This window comes from Aedes aegypti, chromosome 3 (assembly GCF_002204515.2).
Source record: "Aedes aegypti strain LVP_AGWG chromosome 3, AaegL5.0 Primary Assembly, whole genome shotgun sequence".
NCBI lineage: Eukaryota > Metazoa > Arthropoda > Insecta > Diptera > Culicidae > Aedes > Aedes aegypti.
In genome coordinates, this window is record NC_035109.1 from 404482617 (window position 1) to 404505245 (window position 22629).

At 37.0% G+C, this 22629-nt stretch overlaps 1 protein-coding gene across 14 annotated transcripts in view; it reads left to right on the top strand.

Annotated features, from left to right (window-relative positions):
- The window catches only part of LOC5566699 (plasma membrane calcium-transporting ATPase 1), a 277219-nt gene that overhangs the window by 90395 nt on the left and 164195 nt on the right, over positions 1 to 22629 (top strand). The window lies entirely within an intron of this gene.

The following is a 22629-nucleotide window of genomic DNA, read 5'->3' on the forward strand; positions in this document are numbered from 1 at the left end:
TCCGTGCTTGAAAAGCTCGACCGGGATCTCGTCCTTCCCAGCAGCCTTACAGTTTTTCAGCTCGCTGATGGCCTTTTCAACCTCTCCTATGGTCGCAGGGTGGCCACCGAACCGGGAAAACGGGAAAAGCGGGAAAAAGACGGGAATTTGAATCCACCGGGAAAAAGACGGGAAAAACCGGGAATTTGAGAAGATTACCGGAAAAATCGTTGTAATCTACAATCCTACCTCCAAAATAAGTAATAGAAAGTAGTTATGTTTAATGTATTGCTATGAGGTATCCACAATTTTAAACAAATATCTTTCAAACATTAATGATTTAATTTCTACTATGCTACACCATATTTCTTAAAAATGTTTCACTTTTTTCTTAGCCATGTTTCGAAATATTATTTTGAATTTTTGTTCTCGTTCTGTCAGGGCTAATATTTTTGAACTTTTCTCTAACTGTTTTACTCGACGTTTTGAATCAAATTTTAATTACTTATTGCAGATTGGTTTAGCACTCTTCTTTAATTGCTGAATGCCACAACTAATCTTGAAAACAAGCCTTTATTTATAGAAGATTTTTACGATTTTAATGACGATCAAGCTGTTTCAGCTCACATAAAATGTATAGGATATCCATACAAAAAGCATTACGAGAGGGTGGGTGAATGTCAAAAATGATAATTTTCTTAAATTGTGAGTGAGCTCTAAATAAGTGCTTCTACATGTGCAGCCTTGTTTCATCCATACCTTGAGCAAACAAGCTTTGAAGAAGAAAATTCAAAGGATTAAGAATTTTAATAATTTCAATTACGGTAAAGAAATGCTTGGGTATCTTGATGATTTGCTTAGCCACCTGGGGCTTTTGTCGGTCAAATTATCTGGAATTCAGCATTGGGATACACTTAAGATAAATCAAAGCCAAACCTCGAAGTTTCAAGAGGACGAGTATAGAGAAGCAAACAGAGATCCAAGCTAAAATTTTGATAGTTTTATCATCACCAGAATGCAACCAATCAAATTTTCAACGCGAATGGTTGTCAGGTTCTCTAGATCTTAAAACTTGAACTTTGGCTTAAAGGGCATATTGTTGGTAAATATGGTTCAAATAGCATTCAAATCCAACCCCTGTCGTGTGAAGTATAGAATCGGTTTGATTTGCACAATTAACCAACTCTGTCCCATGATAGATAGCTTCAATCCTCCATTGACGAAGGCGAGACAAATCGATATACTATGACATTGTTTTCAGAATAAGATTTTATATAGATTAGAACAATTTTATAGTCAACTTATTGTTCCAACAGTGAAACTATTGATAAACATTCAACTTATTATAGAAAAACAACTAAAAACCTCTAAACCGATTTCAACAAACAAATGTTGCAGTGCTTTTCATAAAAAACGATTTTTGATATAGAAAAAGTCAATTGAAGTCGTTGGAAAGAAAAGATTAAAAACCGGGAAAATTATGTAAAGTATACCGGGAAAAAAGCGGGAATTTCAAAATCGAAATTTGGTGGCCACCCTGGGGTCGGTGGGTCGACAGATTGATCGTCATCATCTATGTTCATCCTGTTCCTCGCCACATTTCCATTCTCACCGTTCAACAATTGCTTAAAGTGCTCCTTCCACCTGCACACTGGTCCAGGAAGCTAATTTAGGCGGACATGGGGTTTTCGTCAAGATTTATTGATTTTAGAGCCATAGTTTATTCTGAGAATATGTTCAGAATTTTCAGTACTACAAAATGTACGGAACAAAAATTTTTTTACGGTGATCGCAATAGTGACGTATACGCCAACTTTTTTATTTTAACGAATCGAAAGTTGGTATGTTCAGCAAAGTTGTAGCAAATGATCATAGAAACAACTTTGCCGAACAAACTTTTTCTCGGTTTTGCTTCAGAGCTGAGATAATTAAGTATTTTTAATAAAAAATCGTTTTTTGCTCTTAAGTGTTTTATTTTTTCGTTTTATTGGCCTACTATGTTCTACAAAGTTTAAATACTTATCATTTGCTACAACTTTGCTGAACATACCAAAGTTGTATTTCTTATGGTTTTCATGTTATTTGAGTTTTTCATCTTAAAATTAGCTATTTTGTATGCCTTGTATCTCAACTATGAGCACCTCAAAAAAATATATCTTTCCACCAAATGATTTTGCAGTCTTTCAAGTACCTGTGAGCAAAATTTGGAGAAGATGATATTTTTCTATCTCGTTTAAAATCGATTTTACTAATAGACGTTATGAGATAAATCCATATTTATTGAATACTAGTGGTCCCGGCAAACTTCGTCTTGCCATCAAGTAGGCTGATGAAAAATGCTATGGATCGTCCCATATAAAATGACAGTTCCGTTCACGCTCGTTTTTCCCTACTTTTCCGGTGAATATCCTGGGACTTTTATACATACAAACACGTCGGAACCCTTGAGGAACAAAACGGAGAAATTGTCATTCAAATACGTTGATCCGTTCGTTAGCCATTTCGTGACATACAAACACCACTCCATTTTTATTTATATAGATTCATACATGCTCAACTCACAAAAGTCATGGCTACCTAAGCATTTCAAACCAAAGGATACACGTGTATTTATATATAAATATAAAGTACATCGTTTTTCAGTTGTTTTCGATTAACTTGGAAGCTTCTGCAAGAAATTCATCGTCTTTTCCTCTACCAGTATTTAATCTATTCCTAAGCAAAATCACCAGGTTGGAAGTCAACATAAGCCGTATAAAGTACATATACAAAATTTACAGTCCGATAGAATTCTGTGGCATGATTTTCCCAGAATCTTCTGATGGATTTATTCCGCATTTTGTATGCTTCTTCGGCGGCATGCCGGACAAAATTACTACATGCGAAAGTAGTTTTTGCACTGCCGGACAACATTACTACATGCGAAAGTAGTTTTTGCACCGTACCAATCGTAGAACTGGCGATACTAACAGTACGTTTCTGACAAAAACTGTTCAAATGCCTCCTCGTTAATCTTCCGATTAAAGTTGACTACTTTTAAAATGATTGAGATCCGCGAAAAGAAGTTATTACAAGTACGGAAACGCTAACAAAAGTGCGCAATTGAATCAAATCGGATAGGTGTCTTCGGGGGACTTATTCTTCGTAAATCGAAGAATAAGAGCTCATTGCTGATTCAATGCAATCCCTCACTTTTATTCACACTTTCGGACTTATGAGGCCGCACTTCGCAGTCCAGTAGTGAAAGAAATACACAATATCTACTTCCCACGGCATGCCGTGTTACGGCCATTTGAGTTCCTACCAGCTGGAAGAGGTTCGTACAATCTCAGCCCTAACCTTCCTTTGAGGGCTTTTCGTGGCGATCCTTTAGAATGCTGTTACACTTACTGATACGTCTACAACTATTGCACGGAAGTGGTGTTGTCCGGCATGCCGCATTACCAAAGAAAAACATGAAACGTGGAATCCATCAGAAGATTCTGGGAAAATCATGCCACAGAATTCAATCGGACTGTAAATTTTGTATATGTATTTTATACGGCTTATGTTGACTTCCAACCTGGTGATCTTGCTTAGGAATAGATTAAATACTGGTAGAGGAAAAGACGATGAATTTCTTGCAGAAGCTTCCAAGTTATTCGAAAACAGCTGAAAAACGATGTACTTTATATTTCTATATAAATACACGTGTTACCTTTGGTTTGATATGCTTAGGTAGCCATGACTTTTGTGAGTTGAGCATGTATTAATATTCAATAAATATGGATTTATCTCATATCGTCTATTAGTAAAATCGATTTTAAACGAGATAGAAAAATATCATCTTCTCCAAATTTTGCTCACAAGTACTTGAAAGACTGCAAAATCATTTGGTGGAAAGATATATTTTTTTGAGGTGCTCATAGTTGAGGTACAAGGCATACAAAATAGCTAATTTTAAGATGAAAAACTCAAATAACATGAAAACCATAAGAAATACAACTTTGGTATGTTCAGCAAAGTTGTGGCAAAGGATAAGTATAAAAACCTTGTAGAACATAGTAGGCCAATAAAACTAAAAAATAAAACACTTAAGAGCAAAAAACGATTTTTTATTAAAAATACTTAATTATCTCAGCTCTGAAGCAAAACCGAGAAAAAGTTTGTTCGGCAAAGTTGTTTCTATGATCATTTGCTACAACTTTGCTGAACATACCAACTTTCGATTCGTTAAAATAAAAAAGTTGGCGTATACGTCACTATTGCGATCACCGTAAAAAAATTTTTGTTCCGTACATTTTGTAGTACTGAAAATTCTGAACATATTCTCAGAATAAACTATGGCTCTAAAATCAATAAATCTTGACGAAAACCTCATGTCCGCCTAAATTAGCTCCCTGGACCAGTGTGACCTGGCAGCCACCGCCGGTTTTATTGGACAGCAAATTCCCTTCTCGATCATTGCACATGGCGGGCACAGGTACGGTATTGTGTAGAATCTCCGCATATCATTCCGGTTCATGCCTTCTTGAGCGTCAGCTACCACACTTTCTTCGTGCTGACTTTTATTTCTGCGGTGGACTCGCTTTCTTTCGGCTCTCGCTGCCCTGTACCGCTCTCTGTTCTGACGGCTACCGGCCACAAGCGGCTTCTGGTGACATTCATGTCATGTCTGTTACTCTCTGGCACTCTTCATCGAACCAATCGTTTCCTTTTCATCGTTGACCAGTGCCAATCACTTCCCGCGCCGTTGTTATCACAGCTTCATTGATAGGGTCCCACAGGCTGTCGACATCTCCCAACTTCTCGTCAGTCGAAAAGCATTGGATATTGAAGCGCAGCGTTCTGTCAGTTCTAGAACTCGTGACGCTGAATAACCGCGCCCGAATTTAGATCCGAGTCGATATAAGGGTCTCGGAAGGTTCTGACATCCATGACATCTGAGAAATGTCGCCATACATCCGTGCTGTTGCTTGTTCTCATTTACTTTGACAGCACGGGTGCAAAACAAAACCGAAGAACACAAAATAAATTGTCCTACAAAGTACAGGGGTTCACAAAACATTTCTCACGTAACACTTTCCGTTGCAATGACGAGTGGGAGAAAGTCTTATTTCCCAACCTGCGCATTTGCGTCGCCCATGACTATCTTCTTGACATCTTGTTTTGGTCACCATCTGAAGGCCTTATCTACGCTCTACGTAGTTGAAGAACTTGCCTTTCATTCTCAACACACAGATTCGGTTGCTTACCGGTTTCAACCTTATAACACGGCTTCATCTGCTTCCTAATCACTATGAAGCCAACTTCACGTTCTGTTCTATCGTCGCCGCTGTAGTAGATAAAGTACTTGAGTAAATTGTTTTCGATGGTATCGACGGCTCGGAATTCACGTTCTCCGGTTTTCAGGCCAGCGTAGTACTTAGACAACTGCCACGTTCACGTCGACATTCCGCTGTTCAGGAGTCCAACATGCGCGGGTTCATTCTAAGTTCTCACGTTCCAAGATCCGACTTTGCAATCGTTGTCCTTCATTCGTTGCCGGTTCTGTTGTCGTAAAATCAACCCGTTTGCTCTACTTTTGCCTTTCTTGGTTGATGAAGATTCTTTAATAGGCCACCTAATAATAATGCGCTACCTGCATCGTTCTAGAAGGACTGCCTCCTCGGTGCTGACACAATACAGTATTGTCTGTTTGTTCTTTATAGGATGACCACTGTCATAGCCATCATAACCATCCACCTTTACCAGGGCTATGGACCTGTAGCTCTGTTTCCCATCCCCAAATTGACCTGCATTCGGACGCAGCCGGCGCCGGTAATGTTTGTAATAATAATGAGAGCACCAATATTGACATTGAAGATGTTACTGATCCTGAGTAGCATTTGTTAAGTGTCAATCGTTCTATTATGTAAAAGAGCTCTTAATCAGACTTGTAATAAAAAACTTCGCTGGGTTCGTTACTTTGGTCAGATCAGATTCTTCTACCGTCTTGTTTATTACCTTATTACCTTGCTTAATTGAAGCTGAGAAAACCCTAAAGTGCTTGTAGTGGAGAAAATCAAAGTAAATCATTTATTTAACTTTTGATCTTTTCGGGTATTTGAGTCACTTGAGAGGCCTTTTAAAACAACTTTGACAACAAACGAAAAACAGTCAGTTTTGTAGTCATAAGCGGAAACATTCAAGATTGTTGGAAAATATTCAAGATTGTTGAAAAATATTTTGCGATAGTTAGCGATGCATATCAACATTTTTTTTTTCTTTTGCATAAAGTTATCTCCTGCTCTCTCAATTATAAGAAAAGTAGAAAGAAATCGTCACTGTGCCGGTGGGCTGTGAGAATCGAGAATCAAAAATCGAAAACACAAGAAGCTCGACTTGTCCCCATTGCTGGTGTACGATTTGTGCTGGATACGTTGGTTCGTTCATTCGGCCGAAGTAGAATAAATACAACATGCTGAGGACGACATGTTCTCCGTCTCGTCTCCACCATTGGCCAGGGACAGAGATTCTTCGTCGCAGTGGCATGTAACCTTCTTCCTGGACTTTATCGAGAATAGCCGGTATCGCGGACCGAGATCGAACTGCAACCACCAAGGGAACCAGTGTCCCACTCGCCAGTCGAAACTGTCAGCTTCGATACCTAGATACCCGAGTAGAGGAAAATTGCAACAGAATACTAAGGTATTCTATACCAGATAAGTTTCAATACTTACCACATGAAAAAGGTATGAAAGAGTCCTGCATAAAAGATAAAATATCACAAATAATATCTCAAGGATCTCAAGAATCTCAAGAAACTCCAAACTAATGATGGATTTTCATAAAGAAGTGAAATTTTGCTTTAGTAGTTCCATACCTCGAACAATTCTCAATAGCCCAATGAGTTTTTTTTAATTGTTTAAAACACTGTTCTCAATATCACTAGAATATCAAAATGAGGTGTGGACAATGCTTGGACAATATCTAATTGTGGTATAATACCAAAGATTGGTATGCATTGATAGGTGCTAGTTATTCTGTCCTGCTCGGGTGAACAAACCTCTGAGCGGCTGAGAGCAGCGGGTGACACGAGAGGAGCACATTTGCTTGCTCATCATTATTTATAATTCAACACTCGTTTCTCGGTGTGTTGGAGCAGTATATCACCTCCCTCCGGTCCGGTGTTTGCCAGACTTACCGACCAGGACGTCTTCTGCACCGGCTGCTTCCATTCCGTCGTCCCAGTCTCTTGGGGGAAAATATTATCATGCTTTAGGATAAGGATAACCATCACTAATTTATCCGAAAACAGTCAATAAAATAGTTCTAAACAAGCAATAAGTGGTACTTTTTTGAGTTTTGTATATTCAAAATGGTTCATAAAATTCCTTGTGTCTAATTATTTTATTGAGTACTTCTTCATAAAACAAAAAGTGTTCCCCTTCGTTAAACGCTCGTTAATTCGGCTGCCCCAGTCTCTCTAGCTCACGTGTCTTGGCAGCACCGTTCGAAACGCCGACCGTGTTGTATGCATTGCACATATAGACGCAGCAGAGGCACTTCAAGAATTGCTCGCTGGCTGGTGTTTGGTCCAACTCTTTATGATATCGAAAAAGAGAGATATCGCGCACTCTAGTGGCAGGTTGAGTGATTTTTCATTGGAAGCCAATCAGCAAACGCACACCATCGCCGTATCGGAACCGGAGCCAAACGAGAACACGGGTCCGGAGCGATATTTTTGTATCATGGTTTATTAAATTCCGATTTGGCCTTCGGCCTAGGTCATCTAATTAGGTTCCAGCTGCATCAATAACGCAAAACTGTGGGACCTGATAGCAGAAGGTGCCGGCACCGTTGTCCCAACTGCAGAAGTGTGTTGAGCTAAATCGGTGCCCAGTCTGCATCTGACAGTCGGCCTATTTTGAGCTAAGCTGGATTGGATCGAAATTAGTATTCACAGTGTATGCTGAAACTTGCACAAGGTGGCAGGTGTGCATCAGTCGATGCAATCGAACTAAATACCCGATAAAAATTTATATGAAGTACACCACTCATTGTGTTGTTCTTATTTGAATTATTCTCAATTTACTGGTATTGAATTAGCAAAATGGTTAATATTAAGATTGTTTGGAATATTGATTCTCTAATGATGTCGACTAAACGTTGATATTTTGAAATGTCGCAATTTGGTTTATTAAAGAAGACGCTTGAATAACTTATCTTGAAGTATATTTGATATGGTAAAGAACTTAGCTATTTCTAATAACACCTTTTCTTTCTTTTTGCAGGTATTTGATGAAAACCTAAACCATTGGTAAGATTAAAACATTGTTATTTATTACAAGTATTGTAAGTAGGGAGTAGTTGGTTTCATGTGTTTAGTAGAAATTTTAGTTTTCATCCTTGTCGGAGAAAAACTGTATCGGAATCCAGATAGGAACGGATCTCAAATCAATTCTCAAATAATCGATTAAGGGTAACTATAAGATACCTACATTCCAACGTTGTTTATTTATTTATTGCACCGTCTTCGACTGAAAGTCGTACAGACTGAACTCCAATAACATCCGATCAGATCAGGTATGAGAGGAAACGAAAAGTCTCGCCTAAAAATGAGCTGGGAATTTTTACTACCCTTGTTGTCCAAATATTCTTTAATAAATCCTTACCAGGGAATGTGTACCAGTTATGGCTATAGTGGTTTTCTATTTGAACATCAAATAGAATTCGAAAAGTTTCACAATTTGAATATTGTTGAATGTTTTACCATCAAGATATATTTAATACTAAGCTACTTAAACACACAAAAATTTTAAAACATTTAAATAATCACGTATGGCGAAATAGGGAACCATTATGTCCATAACTGGTACACCTACCCCATTTGTATATAATTAAAAAAATATCTTTCCCATTCTTCACAGCTGAGACAGAACGGACTTCTCAGGTTTGTGTTGATATGAACACTTTTATTAGTTACTAGTGGTCCCGGCAAACTTCGTCTTGCCATCAAGTAGACTGTTAAAAAACGCTTTTGATCGTCCCATACAAAATGACAGTTTCGTTCGCGCTCGTTTTTTCAACTTTCCCGGTGAATATCCTGGGATTTTTATACACACAAACACGTCGGAACCCTTGACGAATAAAACAGAGAAAGAATCATTCAAATCTGTTGACCCGTTCGTGAGCCATTTCGTGACATACAAACACCATTCCATTATTATTTATATAGATATAGAATATAGATTAGCGGAAATAGGACTGGTAAAGAGTCACATTTTAGTGATATGGTTACTATTTTCGTTATTTTCAAAGTCACTGTGTAATAAAAAGTCACTTAGGTCACTTTCTACGTGATCCGATGATAAAAAAAACTATAGGCTGGGTCAGCTTCTTCAACTATAACTACAAGATAGTAATGCATGATAGATTGATTTTATTCTGAATCAGGGCTTTCCAACCGGTGGTCCACGGACTCCTAGGGGCTTCTCAGGGAGTCCGCGTAGTCATTGAACATAAAAGTTGTTTCCTTGATTAATGAATAAACATGAGGAATAAGTTATCTAGATTGCAAGAGAGCGCCGATGAAGTGTTGTTGATTTATTATGTTTCAACTAATTTGATAATATATCTCGGGGCGTCGTTGAACCGAATCCGATAAAATACATCAAATATTATTTTGTCAATGCATCCGTTCCATTTAAGGTCTAAAAATTGGATTGAAATTCCAAGAGATATCTTTTAAAAATTCGTTGTATTATACGTATGTGACGCAATCGTTGGCAGATTTTATCCGTGATTATTAACAAGGTTAAAATGATCGAAATTCCTGGTTTTTTCTTCTCAAATCTATCATTAGGATCTTTCTACTTTCGACTGATATCTGTCGTAACGACCCTGCGAAAATTCTCAATGAACATCTGACTATGTTTTCTCAAAGTTCGTGGTGAAATTTTGAACAAATATATCCCACGGTCCACAATTAGCCTGCTAGAATGCCCATTTGCAAGTCTCTTAAAATTCAAAATATTTATATCAGCTTTCTGCTTGGTTAATAACGTCACTATTTTCGCCCTGGTCACTAAAAAGTTACTATTTGCAATAAAAAGTCATTATAGTCACTTTTTTCTAATCTGATGTTATAGGAAATATAGGCTGTTTTAGTTTATCAAACCCAAAGTAAGATAATAATACTCCACAGTTTCTTAAAATTAATTTTAAATAACTATGTTTGACTTCTAAATTTCGATGTCAATTTTATTCAACCTAGAAAAAACCTGGAATTCTCAGGGAATTTTAGCTACACTCAGGGAAATAATTTCAAAGCAATAGTGCATGGTATAATATGTCGTTTTTGTGAAACAAAATCTTTTCAATCAAAAAATTTTCAGCTGCGCCGCTATCAAAACGCTAGTTGACATGTTTAGTCCTTTTAACGATTTTTTATTTATTCAACATAAACATGTTTAGTAGGGCGCGGCTTATTCTCCAAAAGCTCTCAAAACCAAAAATTCGTGTGCTTCACTGAATTCAAATCACATTATAAGAGAAACCTCAAAATTTGAGCCAAAAATATTAACATTTAAAGGTGGCGCAAGCGTTTTGAAGGTGAATTGTCAAGTTATAAAAAATGACCTTCAGTGAAGTAAACATAACTTTGTTATTTTTCAACCAATTTTGAAACTTTTAGCACCATTATCTTCCGAATTAAATTTATAAAAACTTTGTAGAACACCAAATTTGTCAAAAATCTAAAATAGTCTAAGTTAAAAATATTTTTATCCAAATTTTTCCTCATTTTACTACAAATTATAAATTGATTCCGAATATTTTTACATATTTTCAAAGCAAATTTAGTTGTTTTTAAACTGTTCATACAACACATTTTTCTAAAAATTGGTTTTGACTTAGCTTTTCAACAAAAACTACCCAAAAACATGATTTTTAATGAAAAAATCAAATATCTTTGGATTATCTTAAATTTTTTCGCCGGAAATTGATTTTTTTTTTCTATAAAACTCAAATATTTAAGCCTTTATTACGAGATGAAAAGTGCATATATTTTTTAACATATGCAGATATATGTTTGTTTCTAAATTATTTAAAAATAGACTTTGCAACAATTTTTAAAAGTTTAACAAATGAGAAAAACTAGTTTCAGCTTTAGAGATAATATTTAACTGGCAAAAAATTGAAAAAAACTGGCATTTTTCGTTAAAAAATCATGTTTTCGCTGCATAACTGGGTCAAGACATTTTTAATGAAATTTTATGTATGAATGGTTTGAAAACAATTGAATTAGCTTCAAAAGCATGTAAAAAGATTTGGAATCGGTTGAGTAATCATGAAGTTATGGTAAAACAAAATTGAAATTTTTAGTAAAATGAGGAAAAATTTGGAATAAATTATTTTTAACTAAAACTTGTTTTGATTTTAGACAAATTTGGTGTTCTACAAAGCTTTATAAATTTAATTTTGAAGGTGTTGATGCTAAAAGTTTTAAAGTCGGTTGATAAATAACAACGTTATGTTTACTTCACTGCAGGCTTGATAATTCTCCTCAACATCACCAGAGTTCGGTGACATACTCTAGAGCAGCGTGCTGCCTTTGCCTCTTTGCGAGGGAGCGAAAAAATGCTAAGCATAGAGGCAACGAAAAATGAGCGAGGAAAATGCAGCACAAAACACAACAGAGTAAAATTCTATCAAAAAAGGGTGCTCTCACAACTCCCCGAGGACTGTCTGTTCGGGCGGCAGACTCAAGAGTTGTTTTGAAATGTGAGTTATGGTGAGCATCGCAACGAGAGAGAGAGAGTGCCTGAAAAAATCCTCGCATTTTTTTACACTCTCACTCGAATTGCTTGAGGATCTGCGTTGAAAATTTTGAGTTAATTTTTTTATCCTCAGAAAAAACGGCGTAATCGCCTCCTCTTTGCCTCGCAGAGGAGTTTCTATCAAGCCTGCTTCACTGAAGGTCATTTTTTAAAACCTGAAAATTCACCTTCAAAACGCTTGGTGGCCTTTGAATGTTAATATTTTTGGCTCAGATTTTGAGGTTTCTCTTTTAATGTAATTTAAAATTAGTAGAGCTCACGAATTTTTGGTTTTGAGAACTTTTGAAAAATAAGCTGCACCCTAATGTTTAGGCAATGAAGCTAAATTTAAGATTGCCAAGTTGATAAAGGCTAGTACAGTTCTAGTTGGGTTTCATTCATGAGCATATGAAACCTAGTTGAAAACATTCCAATTTTTTTTTCTTTTTTTATACAAAAATAATAAACTTTGTAGGTAAAGAGAAAAAAGGACAAAAATACTATATTTTGAAGGTTAGCAGATTTTTTTATAGTCTTGTCTATTTTAGTCTCATTATTTTAATAGACTTGCATTGCTATTTTTGGTTAAGATCTCTAAAGTCTCTATTTTAATCAAAATGGCCACTAAACTCACATTTAATCTGCTTGCAGTAAATCCGGATGCAAAATTTTAGAGACTCAAGAGAAACCTACAAAGACTATTATACGATTATTCCACAAGTTCTTAATGATATTTTGCTCAGATCCCGAGGAATGCTTCAGGAATTCTAGTAATTTTTCCAGTGATTTCTTCTGGAATACTTCCAGGAATGCTACCAACAATGGATGCTTAGAAGAATTTCTTAAGAATTTGGCCCAGAGTTGCTAGAGCTTTCCACCGCTTCCACAAAGGTTTATTCCAGAGCTTAACAAAAAAACTTGCAGTAATTTTCACAGAGATTATCCTGAAAAAAAAAAAAACTAGCGTTTATCACATGATTTTCCCACTGATTTTTTGTAACTTCTAGAAAATTTCGCGCAGATCCTAAAGGAGCTCTTCCACTAGGATTTATTAAAGAGTTTTTGAAAAAAAAATCGACATTTTTCCAAGAAACCCCATAATAATTTCTACGCCATTTTTTTCATTTATTCTAAGCATTTTCATAAGGACCCTTTTTTAATTTATTCACGATTACACTCAGGAATTGCTCCAAAAATCCTTCAGGCATTGTTCGGTGAAATCGGAGGTGTAAACTTATAAACTTTTCCAAGAATTTCGTGATAAATTTAACTTGGGATTTCTTATAAAATTTCTCCAGAAATTCTCTCAGTATTTCTCCATCATTTCATCAAAATATGATTCCTGTGGTTCCATTTCTTGAATATTTTTTTCAAATGAAATTTCCAAATCTTAATGAATTCTTCTCAACTTCATCACCAGTTAAGAGGGGACGGACCTGGTGTAGTGGTTAGAACACACGCCTCTCACGCCGAGGACCTGGGATCGAATCCCATCCCCGATATAGTCACTAAAAATTTCAGTGACGACTTCCTTCGGATGGAAAGTAAAGCCGTTGGTCCCGAGATGAACTAGCCCAGGGCTAAAAATCTCGTTAATAAAGATAGAAAAAAAAAAATCATCAGTTAACACTATAATAATTATTAAAATTATTTCCTTTCCGAATTTCTTCAAAAACAAGACTGTAAGACTTTATTCAGAGATTGAAATGTTTTTTTTTCAGTTATATTAGCAGTTTATGAGGAGAATCATAGAAAGCACTTCATCAAGAATCCAAAATTTCGACATTCCTTGTGGATTTCTCAAAATTTTCTACAATAAATCTGACAAATTTCATTGATCCTTTCCTGGAGACATCCCTTGATCTTTAAATACTTTATCAAAAAACTTGGAGGAATTTCTGAACAAGGTTAGAATTCTTGAAGATGATCTAAATCATTTTTTTGGAAAACTTGTAGATTCGTTGAATCATGAAACGATTATTGGACGGATTCCTGATCCTTAGAAAAATTCCAGATCGAGTTCATGAAGGTATCTAAAACGAAATTCTTGGCAGAATTACTCACAGAATTCGCTAAATGATTTGTGATGTTCCTGGAAATATTATCGGTGTAATATGTGAATAAAATTTACAGCACAACGAGCAATCGTAATGGCACGAGTACGTTTTTGATGTTCATAAAACTGAATACCATTTTAGGGAAGTCTTTTTTTTTTCTTAAGATCAACCGTTGTTAACATCTGACTTTGACGATGACAGGCACTTTCAGATCATTTGATAATAATTCTTGGTTTTCCTGGAATTATTACAAAATAACCATTTTTTTTTCTTGAGTTGTTTACACACGTAAAACATACAGATATTTTTTTGAAAATACTTTTCGTTAGACTTTTTTTTTAAGTGTTTCAAAGCCAAACTCCTATCTTTGAAAATAGATGTTTAATCATCTAATATTAAAAATTCACCAAACACTTATGGATTTTAAAGAATTTCTTGAACCTGGAATTATTTTCCAGAACCTGGAAAAACCTGGAAATATCAGGGAATTCTATTCTGTAAACACCCTGTCAAATTTAAGGAAGCAAATTCGGCTGTATTTTCTGGACAAGTTATTTATTTATTTTTTTGACGGATGCATGTACCAACATCTGGCAGGCTTGTGGATTGAATTTTGGATAGACTCTACGGTAATCTTTGGCTGTAAATCAGAAGGAACCACCAACCTACCTTTTAAAAGAATTTGAACTAAGCTTCTTCGTAGAGAAAGCCAGATACTCTCACGAATTCCAACCAATTATTGAAAAAGTATGTCAGAAACATGTCTAATATCAATATTTACTTCACTACAGTAGTGGATTTTTGCACTCCGCAGTGCAGTTTAATTATTTAGGGCTAAATCGCGTATGATGCTTTACAGAGCCGAAATTAATTTTTTGGTGATTATATACAATTTATCAACTTCTTAAGTATCAAAATTAGTACGGGATGGAGCCAGGGTATTCGATCAACAATTTTTAAAAGTGCTTCTTATTTTGGCGGCCACTAGCACAGTATAGTGCTTGTGCTTCAGCTGTCAAACTTTCTTCGTGCTGGAATCACTTTTCTCCAGTTTAAACAATATCTTTTCCACTGTGTTAACTTTTTACATTAGGAAATTTGATTTCACAGATCGAGCATATTTTGTATAATATTTGTTATGGTATCTTGAAGCCTGAACATCAGCCTTTCCTAATGTTCATATTCAATGACAAGCGACAGTATTCTCAATATCAGTAGTAATTCATTACATAATGAAGAACCAAGAAGTAGCATATTTATAGTTTCATGTTTCTTCACATTCGTTAACCCTCCTTGCCTGGGACCAGTATCGATAAGTCTGACTAGCATCGCGCAGCACTGTTCGTTATAAATCAAGTCATGTTTATGCCATTGGGCCTCCTGTTTATACCGCAATGTGTATATATTTTCGGTTTCCACCTCGTGGCCAATCCGTGAAAGAAAAAAGAAAGTTAACCACCGGCGCTGGTTCTGTCGAACTTTCAGGAGAACCCGCAGGAATAGAAACGAGAGTTTGGATCAACATCGACCATTGGGTTTGGTAGTTGGCGTGGAATGGGTCGTAGATGGTTCACCTCACCAAAACCGCGGAGGAATAACTACGGACGGTTGCTACTGCCGAGAGTAGCTCCAAACGATGGCAATAATAACGAGAAAACGATAAAATAAAAATACGTTTTATGTGTCCTTCTGGTCCACACAACTGGCCTTTGTCCGCCTACCTACGCGCCGCCATACCTAGGCTAGATGGCGAATGTGTGCTAAATTCTGGTGCAGAGATTCATTCCCAGCTCGTCCGTCCATTGGTTCGGAGAAATCCAGCTTTCTACTCCGGCTTGGTTTTCATTATTCTCGAAACATATTTGGACCGGGTTTTGCTGCACACACTCGACTCCTAATTGCGTTCCCTTTGGTCTGCTCCTAGGATTTCCTCTCAGCATCATCTTCTTCATGATCATCATCATCACTGTCATCATGAGTATCATGGGTATTCATCGCACAGTGGTCCAGAGCTGACCAAAAGTCAAAAACATTTCTTTAATATTGAATAGTAATTTTACAAAGTTTCTGATCGATTGTGTAAGGAAAGTGTATCAGTTATGGTTGTTGTTTCCTTATTTGGCTATATTGTTCGTGCTACGTGAACCCGTCGTTGATGATGCTCTGACCGTTTATCGTGTAATTTACTGTTAATCGATCGTAAAAGTGAACAGCCCTTCTTTAACGTTTAATGTAAATCGTTCTCGTTTATGCGTGTACGGTTGACATAGCATCAGTAACGAATAAATCCCTTAAAAATTGGTTTTTAATTCAACGCAATTGCCGATTTCATCACCATACAATGGAGAAAGATATGAGCTGCAAGAAATGTTATGTGTGTATTGACAGTCATGTTGACCTGTACACTGTCTGTGAAGGTGATTGTGCTGGGTTTTTCCATGCCAACTGCGTTGATCTCAAAGAAGAAGATTTCGCATTACTCTCACGATCGCAGAACATCCTTTGGATGTGTGATGTATGCATGAGTGCGTTTCGAAGATTGAGAGATGGGCTTCCTTGTAATAGTAAATACACATCAGCTGATTGCACCGAGACGAAAACTATCGAGGAAGATGTGAATGAACTCAAGCAAGCAGTAAAAAGCATTTTGGATACTCTATCCAATATCGTACCTAATGCCTCGCCGATCGCGCCAAATGTTCTACAGTCAACTCCTGCTTCATCATTTACGCTTTTCGATGGGATAAATAGAAACGATGCTAGTGCTGCCAATGATGAAAGCGTGCACCGACCAAAAGATGTGCGTACGACAAATGATGATTGTTTTGCTTTGTTTCTTTCCAACATCGATCCGAGTGCTACTGAGTGGGACGTACAGCGCATGGTATCTCACGCACTAGGAACTCCAGAACCCGATCGCATGGATGTTATTAAGTTGACTAGAAAAAGCAATCTTAGGAATATAGATTTTGTTTCATTCAAAGTAGTTGTCAGTAGTAAATGGAAAAGCAGAGCGCTTAATCCTTCAACATGGCCTGTTAACGTTAAATTTAGAGAATTTGTTTATAAGCACAATGATACTTGGCGACCCCCGGTGTAAATTTACTTTTTAAATGTTGAATTCATTCAGTAGATATGTTAGTTATCGATTAACGTTTGTTAGATTGTTTTTTATTTTCTTTCTGGAGTGATTTTGAGAATGTTTGATACTGTTATTTAGTAGTTGTGTTTGTTAAATTCTGATTTAATTGTCGTCATCGTCGTGTAATTGTTTATAATGTTTTGTTGCGTTTCATTTGCTATGATTGTTGTAATAGAATTAAGATATTCAATAAGACTGTAATGTCAGTTGAATTAAACAAATAAATACAAATTATATGTCATTTCAAGAAAGCTTTCACATTTTGAATATTTTTGAATGTTTTAACATCCATATATATCTGATACTAAACTATTCAACCCGTACAGGGCTGAGTGAAAAAAAACATGAACCCTCACCGCTCAGCGAATACTTAACGGATTTCAATATTATTTGTCAGTATACTCGTACACATATCTAGTTCCTAAAAGTGGCCAAAAGAACTCGGGGCTCAAAAGCACAAAAGCACAGTACTCTTTTCTACCGACTGGAATCAGTGACGCACCATAATAATTTCGGCCACAGGAACATTTCCGAGTTCCTCTAGTCAGGTTTAGGAACTAGATATGTGTACGAGTATACAATAAAAAATACATGCCAAAAAAATATTGGTCTGTTTCGCTGTTGGAGCTTAATGTCGTCAAACACGCTGCTCACTACGACATTTCTACGGTGTCTCTGCTAGAGATGGGTAAAAAAAATCGGAGCCGTTCAAAAGATCCGGATCACTCATAAGAACGAGTGATCCGTGGCTCTTTTTTGGCGAGAGTCGGCTCATTGGGTCAGCACGGATCAGATAAATAGTGACCCAGAAAAAGAATGAAACATGTTTTCCCCAATTCTCCTTCCTTCGTTTCTCGTCTTTATTATAACGCTTGGTACGTGCATTGCTCTGCGCGCCACGCCACACATGCAAGCAAAATGTTTTCTGCTGCACCGTGCTCTCTGCGCTCTCAGCTTAGACAGACAAATTTGCCCCGCCCACTTGTAAGAAGATGTAAGATAGAGAGAAAAAGTGCCCACTGGAATGGCAAGAACATTGTTTGCTTCTTCCTTTTGGTTCGGATAGGGGAAATCGAGTGTATCGTGAGTTTCTGGGAAAGAATGTACGAAGAATGAGAGAGAGAAAGATACGAAAGGAACAACGCATGTCTCGCAACAGGGAGTGAACCGCTCTTTTTCCGTTCACTCGGTTCAGTTTGCTCTTCTTTCGCGAGCCACTGAACCGTATGGAAGATCCGGTTCACTAAAAGGAGTGATTCGGATCGGATCAGTTCATTGAAGTGAGCCGTTTTGTCCATCTCTAGTCTCTGCGACTACTCGTTTTGTCTAACCACCGGTTGAAGATCTCGCCGGGGCTTTGGACAGATTTCTGTGCGACGACGCATACTTCCCTTGGGCTGGCATCGCGTTAGAGCCCTGTTGAAATTCTACTGGACGATCATGTACATTTCGTTGTTCCACGACGACTCGTTCTCCGCTGCTGCTGTTCGAGTTATCCTGGTTGACCAGTTGGATGCCGAGGTCGGTCCAGCGATTCCGGTTGAAGGATGACTTTTGGTTCACTGACGCCCCGACGACCCAAAACTGGTTTGTGACGTTCGATGCTACTCGGCCTAGTCCCCGACGGTGGAGCTAGCCTACTACGGCTACACGCTTCTTAATGCTTCGATACTGGTTGAGTGCCGAAGTCGGTCCAGCGATTCCGGTTGGAGGATGGCTTCCGGTTCACTTGCGCTCCGACGACTCAAGCCGGTGATACGCTACGTACTACTCAGAGTAGTCTCCGGCGGTGGATCTATCCTACTCTGACGAAGATTTCCCAGGCGGCGAAAAATCTCCCGAACCCATGCTATCAGGGCAGATGCCATGACCTTCTCCAGAAGTTTACCAAGAGTATTGGTCTATATGAAGCAGGATTGAATGGCGGTTTTCCCGGTTTTGGCAGCAACATCAGCTTCTGCACCTTCCATCTGTCTGGGAAGCAGCCTTCCGCAACGCTGTCCTAAATAAATCTGGGAACGCCGAGATTGCTGCTCTTAGCGCTACGTTAGAGATATCATCTGGACCGGGAGCACGGTGTGCTGGAACACACATATTATCGAACTTGCATGAACCTCCGATCTTTTTTCACTAAAAGTTAGCCTTGATAGTCAAAAGAAGCTTGCAGAATATTAAAAAATCTTTCATCGGCAAAAAATTGGAAAAAGACGATTTTTGTATTTTTACCCTTCTCCCATATATGAGTTCATAGGAGAATATTAGAGATACACTAATATGATGACTTTTAACGGCTTAATGATCAATTTGACATATCTTTAACATGAATGAATTCTTAGATGTTTTAAATTAAGCATCATTTCCTACATACACTCACACAATATGACCAGCCCATGGTGGTATGCCGTATTTTATATAATGGAAATTTCACTTTTCACTTCAGAAAAGCTCATACGAACGCTTTGTATTCTTCTTTCTGAATCAAATAAGTAATATTTTACGTATACGGTAAAGTTTTCTAATCAGAATAGGAATTCCCAGAAATGGATACACATGGCAGTATAGGCTGTATTCATGTGCTTATACGCTCTAAAGTCTTTAGAGAGGGTTCACTATAACATGATTAACAGTAAACGGCTTATATAGCCTTAATGTGGTCTCAAGCTCATCGTGATACAAGTTTTGTGCTGTCACTAATCTACTCAAATGCAATGCGCACATTATATTTGGGGTTTGAAGTGCCTGATTTTGAGTAAAAGGGCTGGATTACTTCGGATCGACATTATGTCATCACTCCAATTATTTGTCATAGGATGAATAATAAATGTGGCGACGATGACAAATCGATCCAACGTAATTCAGCACTTTTATTCAAGACTTCGCACTTATGGAGGGGGCAAATTTTGCGAAATAGACACAACAATTTCAATATCCAACATGGACACATACATTTTAGTATCGTAAAACGAGGTATTTTTGAAAATGCGGCTAACTTTGATAGTGCGGGATCCGCAACGTACTAAACAAAATAACAAAAATTATGTTATTCAGTTAAGCAAAACGAATACGAAACTAAGGGGTATCAGTGTGATACTTCACCTCTGAACTGTTTTCGTGCCAATCGAGAGTATTTGAAGCCTTATATTCGAATATTTAAAAATGATGAGATTTTGGTACTTTCAAAACGCTCACAAACAATCTGTTTTACTATCACTATTTCATGAAACTATAATGAGTTCGGTACGTATGCTTGATGGCCTAGCTATAGTAGAACATGAATCCGGTATCAAACCTCATAGGGAAAAACAGCTTTACAATTTGGAATCATTTTCGTAATCAAAATCACAAATTCCCATATAACATTAAAAGCCTAGAGGTATGCAACGCCTCATGTACTTTACGGGATTCATTCGATTTATACTCATTCATGTTCCAAAAACGATTGATTTATGGTGAATTCAATGTCGAAACATGATTATCGATAGATATCTATTCAGAGATATACTTTTATACCCATTATTATCAATTTATGATGGTGTTTATCATGTTTGTTTTGACTGAAAACCGTTTTAAAGATGTTTCTTGTTCAATAAATTCTGTACTTTAATTGATAAAATCTAATCCAGTTTCTCTTTTAACACTTCAGTCGTCGCGCTGTTGTATTCTGTACAACACTGGTGGAAAAACCTCACTCTTCGTTCCCAACAGCAACGTGGTGGTTCTGACGGTGGCAAACCGCGCGACGACTGGAAGGTTAACATTCTCCAATCCAATTCAAACTGTGATGATGTCAAACAATAGTTTGTTTTGGATTTTCATGTGCTTATCTACTCATTATCAATGTTACCCCATTACCAAAAACTGACTTTCGATTATATGAAAAACTATAGATTAATTAAGATCGAACCGTTATGCAATCTTTCATGTGCAATCGATAACTAACAAACCAGTACTTGTTTTACAAATAAAAAATAAAATATTTAGATTTTCTCTAAAAAAAACTATCAAAGTTACCCCGTTTAATGGTATGTATTTAGTTTTAAGTATATGAATGTAACTAGGGATACGTTAATGATGTGAGGTTTTAGCATACGCACCCAACCAGCGGCTGCAAGATTTCCATTTAAATCTGCATGACAACGTTACAAGTATTATATAATATTGTTACTCATACAAGAAATATAAGACTATCATAGTTTTTTTTTTATTTTCACATCTTACATTTTCTGTATAAACCCTGTATATGTAACGATATTTTACAATATTTGTATGCGTTCTTGTTTTGGATGTAGACATACCGTATACAGGTTTACGTAGAATCTTCCTCCATCTTTCAATCAAAACAAATGTGAATAACAAGACCAGCTAGATGTGAACACACCATACAAAATTTAAACAGTACATTGCCCTATATAATTGTATGGTGGTTTATTTTAATGGTTGCATGTAATTATACAATTGTCTGTTATCTTAAAAAAGCTTCATGTTCTATAACGAACTCCAATGATTTCAATTATTCTGTAGAATAGGAAACATTGATTTAAATTTGATAAGTTGTAGTATGTTTACCTTAATAAATTTATGTAAAAATGCGATGTCGTTAATAAACGGCATACCACCATGGGCTGGTCACCTTGTGTGAATGTAGGTAGAAATTATGCTAAATTTGAAACGTCTTGTAATCGATTCGTGATCAAGGTATATCAAATAAGTCTTTGAGCTATTGCAATGCATCAAAATTAGTGTAACTCCAATATTCTCCTATGAACTCATATATGGGAGAAGGGTAAAAATACAAAAATCGACTTTTTTCAATTTTTTGCCGATGAAAGATTTTTTAATATTCCGCAAGCTTTTCTTGACTATAAAGGCTAACTTTTAGTGAAAAAAGATCGGAGGTTCATGCAAGTTCGATAATATGTGTGTTCCAGCACACCGTGGGGAGCTTTGTTTAGCTTCAATCCTTTTACAACTGTTATCAGCTCGGCGTTAAAAGTTTGGAAACTGGCATTTTATTCATCTACAACAGCGTACGGTGTGGGTGGTCACCATCAACTTCAGTTTGTCGGAGCACATTTCAGCTGGTGTTACTGGGCCTTTAATCTTCGCCATCACTACTCGATAGGCGTTGCCCCAGGGATTTGCGTCAGCTTCCCGGCACAACTCATTGTAGCAGTTCGATTTACTCGTCGCTATCTCCCGTTTGAAAGCGGCTCTGGCCAGCCGGTTGGTCCCCTTACGCTCTTCCTGGCTAGCTTCCGATCTAGCTCTCTGCTCGCGTCTTCTGGCTTCTCATGATCTATAGCGGATCATGATTGTTACAGAGAACGGTAAGTGAGAGATACTCTCAATTTTCTGTGAATCAAATGAGACCGGTTGTGCCCAGTAATTGATTACTGGGCACAACCGGTCTCATTTGAAATAATAAACTCTATTCTTTGTTTGCCAACAAGTGTGTCGCCAAGATATGAAAACATAGATTTTCGATAACACTCAATTTATCTATTGTTCTAAAGTTCGCATTTTTTCATCATCAGCTATCAAATGAATTCAGAATCCCTAAAAAATTTTCTTCTCTAAAATCCACAAAATTCTTCTCTAAATTTGTATTTAAATAACTTACATTTCAATCATTTTTTATGCTGAAACGTTTTTTTTATAAAACAAAAAAAAA